The sequence below is a fragment of the Nematostella vectensis genome, chromosome 13 (genome assembly GCF_932526225.1).
Source record: "Nematostella vectensis chromosome 13, jaNemVect1.1, whole genome shotgun sequence".
NCBI classification, from domain to species: Eukaryota; Metazoa; Cnidaria; class Anthozoa; order Actiniaria; family Edwardsiidae; genus Nematostella; species Nematostella vectensis.
In genome coordinates, this window is record NC_064046.1 from 5846514 (window position 1) to 5862498 (window position 15985).

A 15985-nucleotide genomic window follows, 5' to 3' on the forward strand; every position below is an offset into this window, starting at 1 on the left:
CAAGTTTTTCAATTGATAGTATGGACCTGGCTTTGATGTTTGCATCTATTCTGTGAGCCGTCTAGCTACACAACAAAGCATACATACTTACCAAAGATACCACAGTTTACGGATGATCGATCCAACGATCCGACGATCGAGTGACACAGGAGTCCCTCCAATAACTCTTAAATGCTTTGCAAGCATTCACGAGTTAAAAATGGCATTTTCTACAAGGTATTTCAATTGACGCCTTCTAGCCACAGGAATTTTCCTTCCAGGTTTTGTTGTTGTTTGTCTGTAAAAAGCATGCATTCTTTTTTATGTTTTAGGTCGAATTAGTCCTATCGTCGAGTTTCAGCAATTTTGGGGAGCTGTAGAGGCATCAACCCTTGTTTGCCAATCTCAGTACTGCCAGTACCCATGGCAGTGTTTTTACTGCAGATTCAATTGCAAACAAGGGTTGGATTCCTGATCGCCCTCAATTGGGCATCAACAGAAAAAAGTTTGCCATGGTAAGGCATAAGATTACCTGAAAAAAAAAAGCTTTCCATCACATCAGTTATTTACAATTGCATATCTCCGTCCTTTTCACTGTACTGCTGTCACCTCTCTTGATTACCTTGATTAGAATGCACGTTTTTCATTCGCCTCCTCTAACATCCAAAGAACTTGGGGAAACAAATGTGTATCGCATCATCATATCAAACTTTTATCATCAACGGGAAGATATAAAAATGAATACTGGTTTTGATGATAAATAATGAGTTTGCATTTTAAAAAGAGGACTTGTCTGGGGTGGGTCCACCTCAGATTCTGACAGGACTTCTGGCTTCTGGGGTGGTATGTATGTTTTTTTTCTCAAGGACTGGGGTTTAAACATGGTTATTCCATTCATTCAATCTACTATGCATCAGAGAAGTAGATCTCCACATCTGGGAGTAAATGGTGATTACTAGTCCATCTTTGGTCAATCAAACTCTGACAAAATCGTTTGGATTTATTCAAGAGGTATTCAGCTACATGTAAATGGTGTCTAGAAGAGGGGTGGTGGCGGTTCCCGTAACACAATGTACAGTATTTGGGTATTATTGTGACGTGTACCGTATATTGGTATTGTTATAAATAAATAAATAATTAGGAGCTCGTCAAAGAAGATTGCAGACTTATCTGTCTCTTTATTACTGGTAATTTGTAATTTGTTTAATTTTTATAGATATATTTTATGTTATATAATATATAGATACACATGCATGTATGTATTTTTATAGGCCCATTTGCACCGTTAATGAGGTTTCATGAGTGTGTTGTAGTGGCTTTACCTGTGGCAGTTGGTGAGCCTTTTACCGATGCACAAGTTCATTGTATCATTGATATGGCTGACGGTAAGTTATTACATTTGTGTGTCCAGGAAAAAAACGGTCCCTTTAACACTCATCATTTACTACTCAGTACAGCACTGAATAGAAGATCATAAAAAAAGTATAACTACCTTCGATGTTTCAGTATAGGCATCCAATCTAGATACCAATACTTAGAGGTTTTAAAAATTGGGTAACATAAGACAAATCTGATCAGGAGCTGCAAAAAATATTTGTTTATTTATTTACTAATATTTTCCCAGGTAAATCCCTTCAGCAAAGCTGATATAAATAGGTGACATGGATAACAAAATTATAAGGGAAAAGAAAAATGTATCCCCTTCCATTGACATTTGGGGCTAAACATGATTTTTTTTTTCAGTGACAGGAAAGGATTATTGCTGCCGGGGAGGAGGCTGAAGCTGCACTTTTACGAAGAAGAGAGAACATGTAAACCAGTTAATTAAACATTCGGCAGATTACTGCGAGTCGATGCTTTTTTATATAATCTCCCCAAAGGAGCTGTCAGTGACTTTAAACTCTAAATTAAAATAATTGGGCATCCCTTCGAATAGATGCTTCAATTAATGTGTTAGGCTGCCTTTTATGCTGAAGTATCTAAATTTTCTGCGTTGTGAATTGTAGGACCCTTTCGCATTGTCTTTCTTTTATTCTCATAAGTGTGTTTTATAATTTGATAACTCTTTCATTTTAATTACAGAGACCGAAGAAATGTTCGAGAGGAGCAGGGTAAGGAATACCTAGAAAGTCTCAGAATCGACCAATTAAACGTGGGAAATATTTAAAAAGAATATCGAACAATATTCAATGTAGAACCGTCCGGTATGTTAACATTGGGATATACACATAGTCATCATTTCTGTTTATTTATTATAAATAATTTTTATTTTGCTTTTTTACAGGATAGGGAAAGACAACGTTTGTTAGAAATTGAAGAGGTACGTGACATTTAATAGCTTGGAACAATTTTTAACAGTTTTACTAAACATTCATATATTTTTTTAAATGTCGTTTTTATGTGTACAAAAAAAACATTGCATTATTGCAGAGACAGAAAAAATAGACGTGACCAGCAAGACAGAGAGTACGAAGAAGGGTTAAGAAGGGATCAAGAGAGGGTAAGCAGTTCATGGACAAGCATCCTCGGGGACCCTGGACGTCACGGAGATCGACACACAGGGAGCTCTTTTTTCTCGCGCGCTCCTATTTGCAAAGAATGACATCTAAAATTACATGCGAATGTTGTCTTATTCTCTTATCCAAGAAAAATATATTACGAAATTGTGCATCAAGCAAGTCAGTTCGCCGAGCGGTTTTTACAGCATGACGTCATAGGAGAAGCTCCCTGGCAGCATTTGTAGAAGGTCGATGCATTTTAACTCGATTTGTTTTCGGCACCAACATCATACCAAGAATATGTAAGGATTAAACCTTAAATTTGAAACTATTTATGATTTCTGTCTACATTTTAGGACCTACAACACCTCGTCGGTGCTGAAGGCGAAGGCAACATTAGAGTCCGTCTCCATGGAAGGGACACAACCTTCCAAAGACGTTTCACTGCTTCCGATACAAACGAGGTGATTACAACAATTACACCAAGTTCAATCGCATTCTTAGACTTATTAATTTATATAGATTCCACAGTTAGTTATGGATTCAAAATTTCAATTATGAATTAAATATTTTGGACACGAGTTATCAGAATCAATAAACCAAATCATTGCACATGTATTATTTTTCAAATTGAAAAAAGATGTCTCCACAGCATTCTGTCTCCACTGTACCGATATAGGGAGAGTATTGTTCAACCACAAACTAATTGGAATTGTTTTATCTGCAGCTCTTGTATCAAGTGGCCATTGCCAACCTGCGCGAGAGGAATATCACTATCCGAAATGCCAGTGGAAGAATCATTGAAAGAAATGACGATACTATTGACGTTGTAGACGCAACGACACTAATGTTCTTTCATGACTTGGGTATACTAGGAGCAAGAATGGATGAGAAAAAAGGAATAAATGGAATCATTTTATCAAATATCCAACTTTGTTTACCATGGTCGCGCGAGGTAAAAAAAGTTGCCCTCTGCTGTGGACTAGTTGTACATCCCCTCCTCTCCTGATTTCGAGCACCTGAATTCTTTTGTAGGGGGTTACACCACAGATGGGCCCCCCAGATGACATTCGTTTTGACCTTCCCCCTAAGAACCTGTCTAGGCTAAAAATAGGTTCTTATTACCAGTTTATGTTTGTATTCTTAATACCGCAAAAATCTCAAAACACTAAAATTTACCGATTTCATTAACAGGGCGGACACTACCAGGCCACCTTTTCCGACCTTTGGTTGGTAGTGTTGTGCCCAACCCTTGCTGGAGACCCAGAAGTAAGGGCCACTATTGACTTAAGCAATGGTAAGTCTAGTAAATTTAAAAAACATTCTTGAATTCAGAATATCTATTAAACCCTGTCGATTTTCTGAGCTCGATGGATAACGTGGATATCGTAGAACGGTCACGAAGTGAAAGTAGTGAGGGTTGGCTTAAATATATAACTCATGTACATTTTTAATTATTTTACTTGTTTTTTTTTTTACAGTTACCCAGGATCGCATACAAGCTGCTGTAGCAGAGGCTGAGGCGAGACTGGCCCTTACAACCGAATCAATGTGAGTTTTGTTGATTGTCTTGAATCATGCATCCATCTTCATAAGCAGTGTCATAGTAAAATCAATCAGACATCTCAGAAACTCCATTGGACAATTTACTTCTCAGAAGTTCTAGAGCAAAGCCAGTTCCATCCTCCTTAAACTTCCATAAACATATTTTGTAATCTTTATTTGGGAGAAGTCGGAAATGTAATAAGGTGTTCACAAAGTGTAGCAATTAAGAAGTCCATCAAAAAGAGCAAAAATAAATCAAATGTCCAGTAGTTGCAAATTTTTTTATTCGACGGCTGTTCAAGTCATTGCTGTTCTCCGACTAATAGCTTGGAACAATTTTTAACAGTTTTACTAAACATTCATATATTTTTTTAAATGTCGTTTTTATGTGTACAAAAAAAACATTGCATTATTGCAGAGACAGACAAAATAGACGTGACCAGCAAGACAGAGAGTACGAAGAAGGGTTAAGAAGGGATCAAGAGAGGGTAAGCAGTTCATGGACAAGCATCCTCGGGGACCCTGGACGTCACGGAGATCGACACACAGGGAGCTCTTTTTTCTCGCGCGCTCCTATTTGCAAAGAATGACATCTAAAATTACATGCGAATGTTGTCTTATTCTCTTATCCAAGAAAAATATATTACGAAATTGTGCATCAAGCAAGTCAGTTCGCCGAGCGGTTTTTACAGCATGACGTCATAGGAGAAGCTCCCTGGCAGCATTTGTAGAAGGTCGATGCATTTTAACTCGATTTGTTTTCGGCACCAACATCAGACCAAGAATATGTAAGTATTAAACCTTAAATTTGAAACTATTTATGATTTCTGTCTACATTTTAGGACCTACAACACCTCGTCGGTGCTGAAGGCGAAGGCAACATTAGAGTCCGTCTCCATGGAAGGGACACAACCTTCCAAAGACGTTTCACTGCTTCCGATACAAACGAGGTGATTACAACAATTACACCAAGTCCAATCGCATTCTTAGACTTATTAATTTATATAGATTCCACAGTTAGTTATGGATTCAAAATTTCAATTATGAATTAAATATTTTGGACACGAGTTATCAGAATCAATAAACCAAATCATTGCACATGTATTATTTTTCAAATTGAAAAAAGATGTCTCCACAGCATTCTGTCTCCACTGTACCGATATAGGGAGAGTATTGTTCAACCACAAACTAATTGGAATTGTTTTATCTGCAGCTCTTGTATCAAGTGGCCATTGCCAACCTGCGCGAGAGGAATATCACCATCCGAAATGCCAGTGGAAGAATCATTGAAAGAAATGACGATCCTATTGACGTTGTAGACGCAACGACACTAATGGTCTTTCATGACTTGGGTATACTAGGAGCAAGAAAGGATGAGATAAAAGGAATAAATGGAATCATTTTATCAAATATCCAACTTTGTTTACCATGGTCGCGCGAGGTAAAAAAAGTTGCCCTCTGCTGTGGACTAGTTGTACATCCCCTCCTCTCCTGATTTCGAGCACCTGAATTCTTTTGTAGGGGGTTACACCACAGATGGGCCCCCCAGATGACATTCGTTTTGACCTTCCCCCTAAGAACCTGTCTAGGCTAAAAATAGGTTCTTATTACCAGTTTATGTTTGTATTCTTAATACCGCAAAAATCTCAAAATACTAAAATTTACCGATTTCATTAACAGGGCGGACACTACCAGGCCACCTTTTCCGACCTTTGTTTGGTAGTGTTGTGCCCAACCCTTGCTGGAGACCCAGAAGTAAGGGCCACTATTGACTTAAGCAATGGTAAGTCTAGTACATTTAAAAAACATTCTTGAATTCAGAATATCTATTAAACCCTGTCGATTTTCTGAGCTCGATGTATAACGTGGATATCGTAGAACGGTCACGAAGTGAAAGTAGTGAGGGTTGGCTTAAATATATAACTCATGTACATTTTTAATTATTTTACTTGTTTTTTTGTTTTTGTTTTTTTACAGTTACCCAGGATCGCATACAAGCTGCTGTAGCAGAGGCTGAGGCGAGACTGGCCCTTACAACCGAATCAATGTGAGTTTTGTTGATTGTCTTGAATCACCATCACCATCCGAAATGCCAGTGGAAGAATCATTGAAAGAAATGACGATCCTATTGACGTTGTAGACGTCCTCACTGTAACTTCAAAACCATCTCGTTTGTGTTGCCTGCCGATCAAATTGTACCAGCGAGTGCGACGCCAAGCAGGAGTCGAAGGAAACTTAAAGAAATGCAAGCCAGTTTCCGGGTCATAAAATGAATTTGAGCAGCCTTTAACTGCACACTGCTTTCCTTTTCTTTTTAAAGTTGGAGAAACTTCGTTTGAATCATCCATATAATTATCTAGAAGGCCCAAAATCGACTTTTGAAGAGTTCTTAGCGAAACGTGCAACACAGCTAGAAATCAAGATGGCGTCTGTGTTTTCGAGACAACTCTCGCCTCGTTTTCGTGTTCGCGTACAAGATGGCGGCGGGGACTGTAAATAGGACTATTGCATTATGCTTGTAAAACAATAACTTCAATTACAAAATGGGTCAGCTCAGTCTACCACCTGTGGGGAGTTTTGACGTATGGCGAATCCTCGCCGTTATGACGTATCATGCTCACGTGTTACAATCAGATCAGTTTGTTGTCGTTGTCACTCTTGAACTTTCAAGGAAGCGAAACAGACTTACTGTCTCTTTCGACAACGTTTTTTCAAGAAGTTTTCAAGAACAATTCAAGGATTTCTCAAGAATTTGATTCCAAGAATAATCAGGAACAAGATTGGATTGTGGGAAGATTGTGCCGGTTGAAGTTAACTTACAAATCTGAATTTGACGTTGAGTTCATCTTAACGGTAAACAACAAATCTTTACCAGGCTCAACGTACAATCAAGGGACAATCAAAATAATCCTTAGGAAATGCTTTCCAATCATTTATTTAAACATTCTGAACACAATCCAAACGACAAATCACGTTAAAAGATCCTTGACAAAAAATAACCGTTAGAGAAAACCGTTTCACCTTTGCGAAATTTTCCATAGTCGGGTTGTAGGTTTTTCTTTTTTAATTTGTCATAGAAACATACAAAAGAAGCCATTGGCAATGGTTATTGAGAACTCTTGACTACGATCTAGCAGAGGTAACTGTCGTCATGCATGGCATCGGCGGCTTAACAGTGCAGAGGTTGAAACGCAAATTCAAAACCAACGGCTTCGAAAAAATGAAAGCCGACATCGTTATTCTAAAAGTAGGAACGAACGACATTGGGACCAAGCGGCCGGAGACAATTGGGTCAGAAATTGAGAATTTGACCCGCGAACTTAGGGAAACGTACAATGTTAAAGTTGTTGGTGTCTGTTTGATAATCCCAAGAGCCGATAACATTCATTTTAGGCGCCAAGCAGACATCGTTAATAAATATTTACAGGTAGTGATCAATGATCTCTCGTTTGCTTTTTGTTTAAATCCCCCTCAAAAGGTTTGCTGAAGGATGGTGTCCACCTAAACACCAGGGGACAATATATGCTGTATCGTAGTTACAGAGGTGCTGTAATCAAAGCAATGCAATTACTATGATACGATCCAAAAGTTGCAAGCAAAAACTGTGCAAATGTCATCAAACAAGTGTATATTATTGCAATGAGAGCTTTATATCATTAATTTCAATTTTTTTCATACATAATAATGATCAGTTTTTATAAAATCTATCATATGGGTCTCAAACCCATTTCATAAACATGTGAAAAAAAAATCCGGCAAGTTTGATAGAGAAGATTATTAACAAAATATTGTGGTTCAACCCATTAAAATTATAATCTTTTTGTATAAAATGTGTATAAATTATTTGTCGGTGTCCTGCATCTGATATGACATAAATAATTATTCTTTAAAGTAGGCACCAGTTGTTATAGTGACAAATGGTTTATTATCTGTCACTGTTTTGTCATTATGTCATTTAATTGTTGAACAAACAAATTTTAGTGACAGCATGACTTGTTACTGTCACAATGTTACAAACAAATGTTTATGGTTTATGTCGTAGGTATATCAAAACCAACACATTTGATTAGGTTAACTCAAGAGACTAGGGACCGATGAAGTGAAGGAAAATTTTAATAGGAAGATGCATGAATGCTTCCCAGGAGTTAGGAAGTTCTCCTTTCAGCAGTTTGTAGAGGGTGCTGAACCAGAAAGTTGAAGTCATGTCTAAAATACAGTCTGTAGCCTGAAACATTACGGGAGAACAAGGTCTGAATATATAAATATTTAATTTCGATATGTAGGGGTGCAATGATACCACGGATTTCAAGTCTATTTTTACAATACTATCCTTGAATTTCATGATTTTTGAAGAAAAAAATCCTGGTGATCCGCAAGTCATCAATAGAGTGGATTTTAATTGTTACAAATACAGTTGTAGATCGTGTTCGTGTTATTATTTTTTTTTTGCTTGATTGATGTAAAGGAATATACTATAACTATATAGCTATTTAAAAAACAAAATAATATATTTTAACTGGTCTATCACTCTATTTAGAGTAATGTGTTGATTTCAAAACAAAACCTAATTGCAATTGATAGTTTGAAAGTTTCAATGTCACTCTTTTGTTTATGCTCATGGAGGTAACACAGTCTAGTGCTTTTATTGATAGCTGAGTCACATCCTCCTGTTATCTTTTGTTGAACTAGACAATTATCACAGTATTCTCGGCAGTTCTGCACATTGACAGCATTTTCTCCAAAGTATGCCAAAAAATATATGTCTACAGCTTGTTTCCAAGCAGTAGTTGACATTGTCATCAAGCTGCCATCTTTTTAGCTGTTTCTGTTCTTCCCTTTCCAACTAAGCAATCGAGTTCATAATTTTGGTTCTGTCCTCAAAGCGATTATAAAGGGTGCATACTGCTGGATCACCATCTCTGCCAGCTCGTCCCGCCTCCTCGTAGTAGTGCTCGACACACTCTGGCATAATGTGAGGAACGACAAACCGGACATTTTTTTGGTCAATACCCAGGCCAAATGCCTTTGTTGCACACATAACATGGGCTCCTTCACTCATCCAAGCAGTTGTGTTACTTTTCAATTTCCTCAAGGGCACTCCCTTCTCTTTAAGCAGGAATGCCAAATTGTTACTCCATTTAGAAGTAATGCAGGAATAGCATAACATATTGTCTTTCCAGCTCCTGTGGGCCATTATTTAACACATTGAAAGAAACAGCATTACTATCAATTACCCATGCGTTGTGGGTTGAATTCAGTTAAACGTTAATTGAGTAATTTTGTGAACATAAAATTTAAAGCCTTGGCCATGTTCCTCAATAATCCTCTTGTGTTTTATCAAGTGTGCTCTATGCACTAACAAGTTTTTCAATTGATAGTATGGACCTGGCTTTGATGTTTGCATCTATTCTGTGAGCCGTCTAGCTACACAACAAAGCATACATACTTACCAAAGATACCACAGTTTACGGATGATCGATCCAACGATCCGACGATCGAGTGACACAGGAGTCCCTCCAATAACTCTTAAATGCTTTGCAAGCATTCACGAGTTAAAAATGGCATTTTCTACAAGGTATTTCAATTGACGCCTTCTAGCCACAGAAATTTTCCTTCCAGGTTTTGTTGTTGTTTGTCTGTAAAAAGCATGCATTCTTTTTTATGTTTTAGGTCGAATTAGTCCTATCGTCGAGTTTCAGCAATTTTGGGGAGCTGTAGAGGCATCAACCCTTGTTTGCCAATCTCAGCACTGCCAGTACCCATGGCAGTGTTTTTACTGCAGATTCAATTGCAAACAAGGGTTGGATTCCTGATCGCCCTCAATTGGGCATCAACAGAACAAAGTTTGCCATGGTAAGGCATAAGATTACCTGAAAAAAAAAAAGCTTTCCATCACATCAGTTATTTACAATTGCATATCTCCGTCCTTTTCACTGTACTGCTGTCACCTCTCTTGATTACCTTGATTAGAATGCACGTTTTTCATTCGCCTCCTCTAACATCCAAAGAACTTGGGGAAACAAATGTGTATCGCATCATCATATCAAACTTTTATCATCAACGGGAAGATATAAAAATGAATACTGGTTTTGATGATAAATAATGAGTTTGCATTTTAGAAAGAGGACTTGTCTGGGGTGGGTCCACCTCAGATTCTGACAGGACTTCTGGCTTCTGGGGTGGTATGTATGTTTTTTTTCTCAAGGACTGGGGTTTAAACATGGTTATTCCATTCATTCAATCTACTATGCATCAGAGAAGTAGATCTCCACATCTGGGAGTAAATGGTGATTACTAGTCCATCTTTGGTCAATCAAACTCTGACAAAATCGTTTGGATTTATTCAAGAGGTATTCAGCTACATGTAAATGGTGTCTAGAAGAGGGGTGGTGGCGGTTCCCGTAACACAATGTACAGTATTTGGGTATTATTGTGACGTGTACCGTATATTGGTATTGTTATAAATAAATAAATAATTAGGAGCTCGTCAAAGAAGATTGCAGACTTATCTGTCTCTTTATTACTGGTAATTTGTAATTTGTTTAATTTTTATAGATATATTTTATGTTATATAATATATAGATACACATGCATGTATTTATTTTTATAGGCCCATTTGCACCGTTAATGAGGTTTCATGAGTGTGTTGTAGTGGCTTTACCTGTGGCAGTTGGTGAGCCTTTTACCGATGCACAAGTTCATTGTATCATTGATATGGCTGACGGTAAGTTATTACATTTGTGTGTCCAGGAAAAAAAACGGTCCCTTTAACACTCATCATTTACTACTCAGTACAGCACTGAATAGAAGATCATAAAAAAAGTATAACTACCTTCGATGTTTCAGTATAGGCATCCAATCTAGATACCAATACTTAGAGGTTTTAAAAATTGGGTAACATAAGACAAATCTGATCAGGAGCTGCAAAAAATATTTGTTTATTTATTTACTAATATTTTCCCAGGTAAATCCCTTCAGCAAAGCTGATATAAATAGGTGACATGGATAACAAAATTATAAGGGAAAAGAAAAATGTATCCCCTTCCATTGACATTTGGGGCTAAACATGATATTTTTTTTTTCAGTGACAGGAAAGGATTATTGCTGCCGGGGAGGAGGCTGAAGCTGCACTTTTACGAAGAAGAGAGAACATGTAAACCAGTTAATTAAACATTCGGCAGATTACTGCGAGTCGATGCTTTTTTATATAATCTCCCCAAAGGAGCTGTCAGTGACTTTAAACTCTAAATTAAAATAATTGGGCATCCCTTCGAATAGATGCTTCAATTAATGTGTTAGGCTGCCTTTTATGCTGAAGTATCTAAATTTTCTGCGTTGTGAATTGTAGGACCCTTTCGCATTGTCTTTCTTTTATTCTCATAAGTGTGTTTTATAATTTGATAACTCTTTCATTTTAATTACAGAGACCGAAGAAATGTTCGAGAGGAGCAGGGTAAGGAATACCTAGAAAGTCTCAGAATCGACCAATTAAACGTGGGAAATATTTAAAAAGAATATCGAACAATATTCAATGTAGAACCGTCCGGTATGTTAACATTGGGATATACACATAGTCATCATTTCTGTTTATTTATTATAAATAATTTTTATTTTGCTTTTTTACAGGATAGGGAAAGACAACGTTTGTTAGAAATTGAAGAGGTACGTGACATTTAATAGCTTGGAACAATTTTTAACAGTTTTACTAAACATTCATATATTTTTTTAAATGTCGTTTTTATGTGTACAAAAAAAAACATTGCATTATTGCAGAGACAGACAAAATAGACGTGACCAGCAAGACAGAGAGTACGAAGAAGGGTTAAGAAGGGATCAAGAGAGGGTAAGCAGTTCATGGACAAGCATCCTCGAGGACCCTGGACGTCACGGAGATCGACACACAGGGAGCTCTTTTTTCTCGCGCGCTCCTATTTGCAAAGAATGACATCTAAAATTACATGCGAATGTTGTCTTATTCTCTTATCCAAGAAAAATATATTACGAAATTGTGCATCAAGCAAGTCAGTTCGCCGAGCGGTTTTTACAGCATGACGTCATAGGAGAAGCTCCCTGGCAGCATTTGTAGAAGGTCGATGCATTTTAACTCGATTTGTTTTCGGCACCAACATCAGACCAAGAATATGTAAGGATTAAACCTTAAATTTGAAACTATTTATGATTTCTGTCTACATTTTAGGACCTACAACACCTCGTCGGTGCTGAAGGCGAAGGCAACATTAAAGTCCGTCTACATGGAAGGGACACAACCTTCCAAAGACGTTTCACTGCTTCCGATACAAACGAGGTGATTACAACAATTACACCAAGTCCAATCGCATTCTTAGACTTATTAATTTATATAGATTCCACAGTTAGTTATGGATTCAAAATTTCAATTATGAATTAAATATTTTGGACACGAGTTATCAGAATCAATAAACCAAATCATTGCACATGTATTATTTTTCAAATTGAAAAAAGATGTCTCCACAGCATTCTGTCTCCACTGTACCGATATAGGGAGAGTATTGTTCAACCACAAACTAATTGGAATTGTTTTATCTGCAGCTCTTGTATCAAGTGGCCATTGCCAACCTGCGCGAGAGGAATATCACTATCCGAAATGCCAGTGGAAGAATCATTGAAAGAAATGACGATCCTATTGACGTTGTAGACGCAACAACACTAATGGTCTTTCATGACTTGGGTATACTAGGAGCAAGAATGGATGAGATAAAAGGAATAAATGGAATCATTTTATCAAATATCCAACTTTGTTTACCATGGTCGCGCGAGGTAAAAAAAGTTGCCCTCTGCTGTGGACTAGTTGTACATCCCCTCCTCTCCTGATTTCGAGCACCTGAATTCTTTTGTAGGGGGTTACACCACAGATGGCCCCCCCAGATGACATTCGTTTTGACCTTCCCCCTAAGAACCTGTCTAGGCTAAAAATAGGTTCTTATTACCAGTTTATGTTTGTATTCTTAATACCGCAAAAATCTCAAAACACTAAAATTTACCGATTTCATTAACAGGGCGGACACTACCAGGCCACCTTTTCCGACCTTTGGTTGGTAGTGTTGTGCCCAACCCTTGCTGGAGACCCAGAAGTAAGGGCCACTATTGACTTAAGCAATGGTAAGTCTAGTAAATTTAAAAAACATTCTTGAATTCAGAATATCTATTAAACCCTGTCGATTTTCTGAGCTCGATGGATAACGTGGATATCGTAGAACGGTCACGAAGTGAAAGTAGTGAGGGTTGGCTTAAATATATAACTCATGTACATTTTTAATTATTTTACTTGTTTTTTTTTTACAGTTACCCATTATCGCATACAAGCTGCTGTAGCAGAGGCTGAGGCGAGACTGGCCCTTACAACCGAATCAATGTGAGTTTTGTTGATTGTCTTGAATCATGCATCCATCTTCATAAGCAGTGTCATAGTAAAATCAATCAGACATCTCAGAAACTCCATTGGACAATTTACTTCTCAGAAGTTCTAGAGCAAAGCCAGTTCCATCCTCCTTAAACTTCCATAAACATATTTTGTAATCTTTATTTGGGAGAAGTCGGAAATGTAATAAGGTGTTCACAAAGTGTAGCAATTAAGAAGTCCATCAAAAAGAGCAAAAATAAATCAAATGTCCAGTAGTTGCAAATTTTTTTATTCGACGGCTGTTCAAGTCATTGCTGTTCTCCGACTAATAGCTTGGAACAATTTTTAACAGTTTTACTAAACATTCATATATTTTTTCAAATGTCGTTTTTATGTTTACAAAAAAAAAACATTGCATTATTGCAGAGACAGACAAAATAGACGTGACCAGCAAGACAGAGAGTACGAAGAAGGGTTAAGAAGGGATCAAGAGAGGGTAAGCAGTTCATGGACAAGCATCCTCGAGGACCCTGGACGTCACGGAGACCGACACACAGGGAGCTCTTTTTTCTCGCGCGCTCCTATTTGCAAAGAATGACATCTAAAATTACATGCGAATGTTGTCTTATTCTCTTATCCAAGAAAAATATATTACGAAATTGTGCATCAAGCAAGTCAGTTCGCCGAGCGGTTTTTACAGCATGACGTCATAGGAGAAGCTCCCTGGCAGTATTTGTAGAAGGTCGATGCATTTTAACTCGATTTGTTTTCGGCACCAACATCAGACCAAGAATATGTAAGGATTAAACCTTAAATTTGAAACTATTTATGATTTCTGTCTACATTTTAGGACCTACAACACCTCGTCGGTGCTGAAGGCGAAGGCAACATTAGAGTCCGTCTCCATGGAAGGGACACAACCTTCCAAAGACGTTTCACTGCTTCCGATACAAACGAGGTGATTACAACAATTACACCAAGTCCAATCGCATTCTTAGACTTATTAATTTATATAGATTCCACAGTTAGTTATGGATTCAAAATTTCAATTATGAATTAAATATTTTGGACACGAGTTATCAGAATCAATAAACCAAATCATTGCACATGTATTATTTTTCAAATTGAAAAAAGATGTCTCCACAGCATTCTGTCTCCACTGTACCGATATAGGAAGAGTATTGTTCAACCACAAACTAATTGGAATTGTTTTATCTGCAGCTCTTGTATCAAGTGGCCATTGCCAACCTGCGCGAGAGGAATATCACCATCCGAAATGCCAGTGGAAGAATCATTGAAAGAAGTGACGATCCTATTGACGTTTTAGACGCAACGACACTAATGGTCTTTCATGACTTGGGAATACTAGGAGCAAGAATGGATGAGATAAAAGGAATAAATGGAATCATTTTATCAAATATCCAACTTTGTTTACCATGGTCGCGCGAGGTAAAAAAAGTTGCCCTCTGCTGTGGACTAGTTGTACATCCCCTCCTCTCCTGATTTCGAGCACCTGAATTCTTTTGTAGGGGGTTACACCACAGATGGGCCCCCCAGATGACATTCGTTTTGACCTTCCCCCTAAGAACCTGTCTAGGCTAAAAATAGGTTCTTATTACCAGTTTATGTTTGTATTCTTAATACCGCAAAAATCTCAAAATACTAAAATTTACCGATTTCACTAACAGGGCGGACACTACCAGGCCACCTTTTCCGACCTTTGTTTGGTAGTGTTGTGCCCAACCCTTGCTGGAGACCCAGAAGTAAGGGCCACTATTGACTTAAGCAATGGTAAGTCTAGTACATTTAAAAAACATTCTTGAATTCAGAATATCTATTAAACCCTGTCGATTTTCTGAGCTCGATGGATAACGTGGATATCGTAGAACGGTCACAAAGTGAAAATAGTGAGGGTTGGCTTAAATATATAACTCATGTACATTTTTAATTATTTTACTTGTTTTTTTGTTTTTTTTTTTACAGTTACCCAGGATCGCATACAAGCTGCTGTAGCAGAGGCTGAGGCGAGACTGGCCCTTACAACCGAATCAATGTGAGTTTTGTTGATTGTCTTGAATCACCATCACCATCCGAAATGCCAGTGGAAGAATCATTGAAAGAAATGACGATCCTATTGACGTTGTAGACGTCCTCACTGTAACTTCAAAACCATCTCGTTTGTGTTGCCTGCCGATCAAATTGTACCAGCGAGTGCGACGCCAAGCAGGAGTCGAAGGAAACTTAAAGAAATGCAAGCCAGTTTCCGGGTCATAAAATGAATTTGAGCAGCCTTTAACTGCACACTGCTTTCCTTTTCTTTTTAAAGTTGGAGAAACTTCGTTTGAATCATCCATATAATTATCTAGAAGGCCCAAAATCGACTTTTGAAGAGTTCTTAGCGAAACGTGCAACACAGCTAGAAATCAAGATGGCGTCTGTGTTTTCGAGACAACTCTCGCCTCGTTTTCGTGTTCGCGTACAAGATGGCGGCGGGGACTGTAAATAGGACTATTGCATTATGCTTGTAAAACAATAACTTCAATTACAAAATGGGTCAGCTCAGTCTACCACCTGTGGGGAGTTT

General features: G+C 37.8%; 5 long non-coding RNA genes across 7 annotated transcripts; all 5 read left to right on the forward strand.

The window, feature by feature from the left end:
- The first annotated feature begins 762 nt into the window (after positions 1-762).
- Positions 763-2441, forward strand: LOC125558929. 3 transcript variants are annotated; one of them, XR_007306171.1, is made up of 5 exons: positions 763-822; positions 1723-1790; positions 2062-2090; positions 2264-2299; positions 2410-2441. It is a non-coding gene; the product is annotated as an uncharacterized LOC125558929 (long non-coding RNA). The 3 variants fall into 3 exon arrangements; XR_007306170.1 differs by lacking the exon at positions 763-822 and adding an exon at positions 1310-1364; XR_007306169.1 differs by lacking the exon at positions 763-822 and having other exon boundaries at positions 1309-1790.
- A 1199-nt stretch (positions 2442-3640) lies between these two features.
- On the forward strand, positions 3641-4511 carry LOC125559043. Its single transcript, XR_007306295.1, has 3 exons — positions 3641-3774; positions 3959-4028; positions 4441-4511. It is a non-coding gene; the product is annotated as an uncharacterized LOC125559043 (long non-coding RNA).
- Positions 4512-5465: 954 nt separating this feature from the next.
- LOC125559124 lies at positions 5466-6108 on the forward strand. Its single transcript, XR_007306359.1, has 2 exons — positions 5466-5805; positions 6000-6108. It is a non-coding gene; the product is annotated as an uncharacterized LOC125559124 (long non-coding RNA).
- A 7244-nt stretch (positions 6109-13352) lies between these two features.
- LOC125559052 lies at positions 13353-13898 on the forward strand. The gene is made up of 2 exons (XR_007306304.1): positions 13353-13413; positions 13828-13898. It is a non-coding gene; the product is annotated as an uncharacterized LOC125559052 (long non-coding RNA).
- A 954-nt stretch (positions 13899-14852) lies between these two features.
- On the forward strand, positions 14853-15493 carry LOC125558998. The gene is made up of 2 exons (XR_007306238.1): positions 14853-15192; positions 15385-15493. It is a non-coding gene; the product is annotated as an uncharacterized LOC125558998 (long non-coding RNA).
- Positions 15494-15985: the final 492 nt, after the last annotated feature.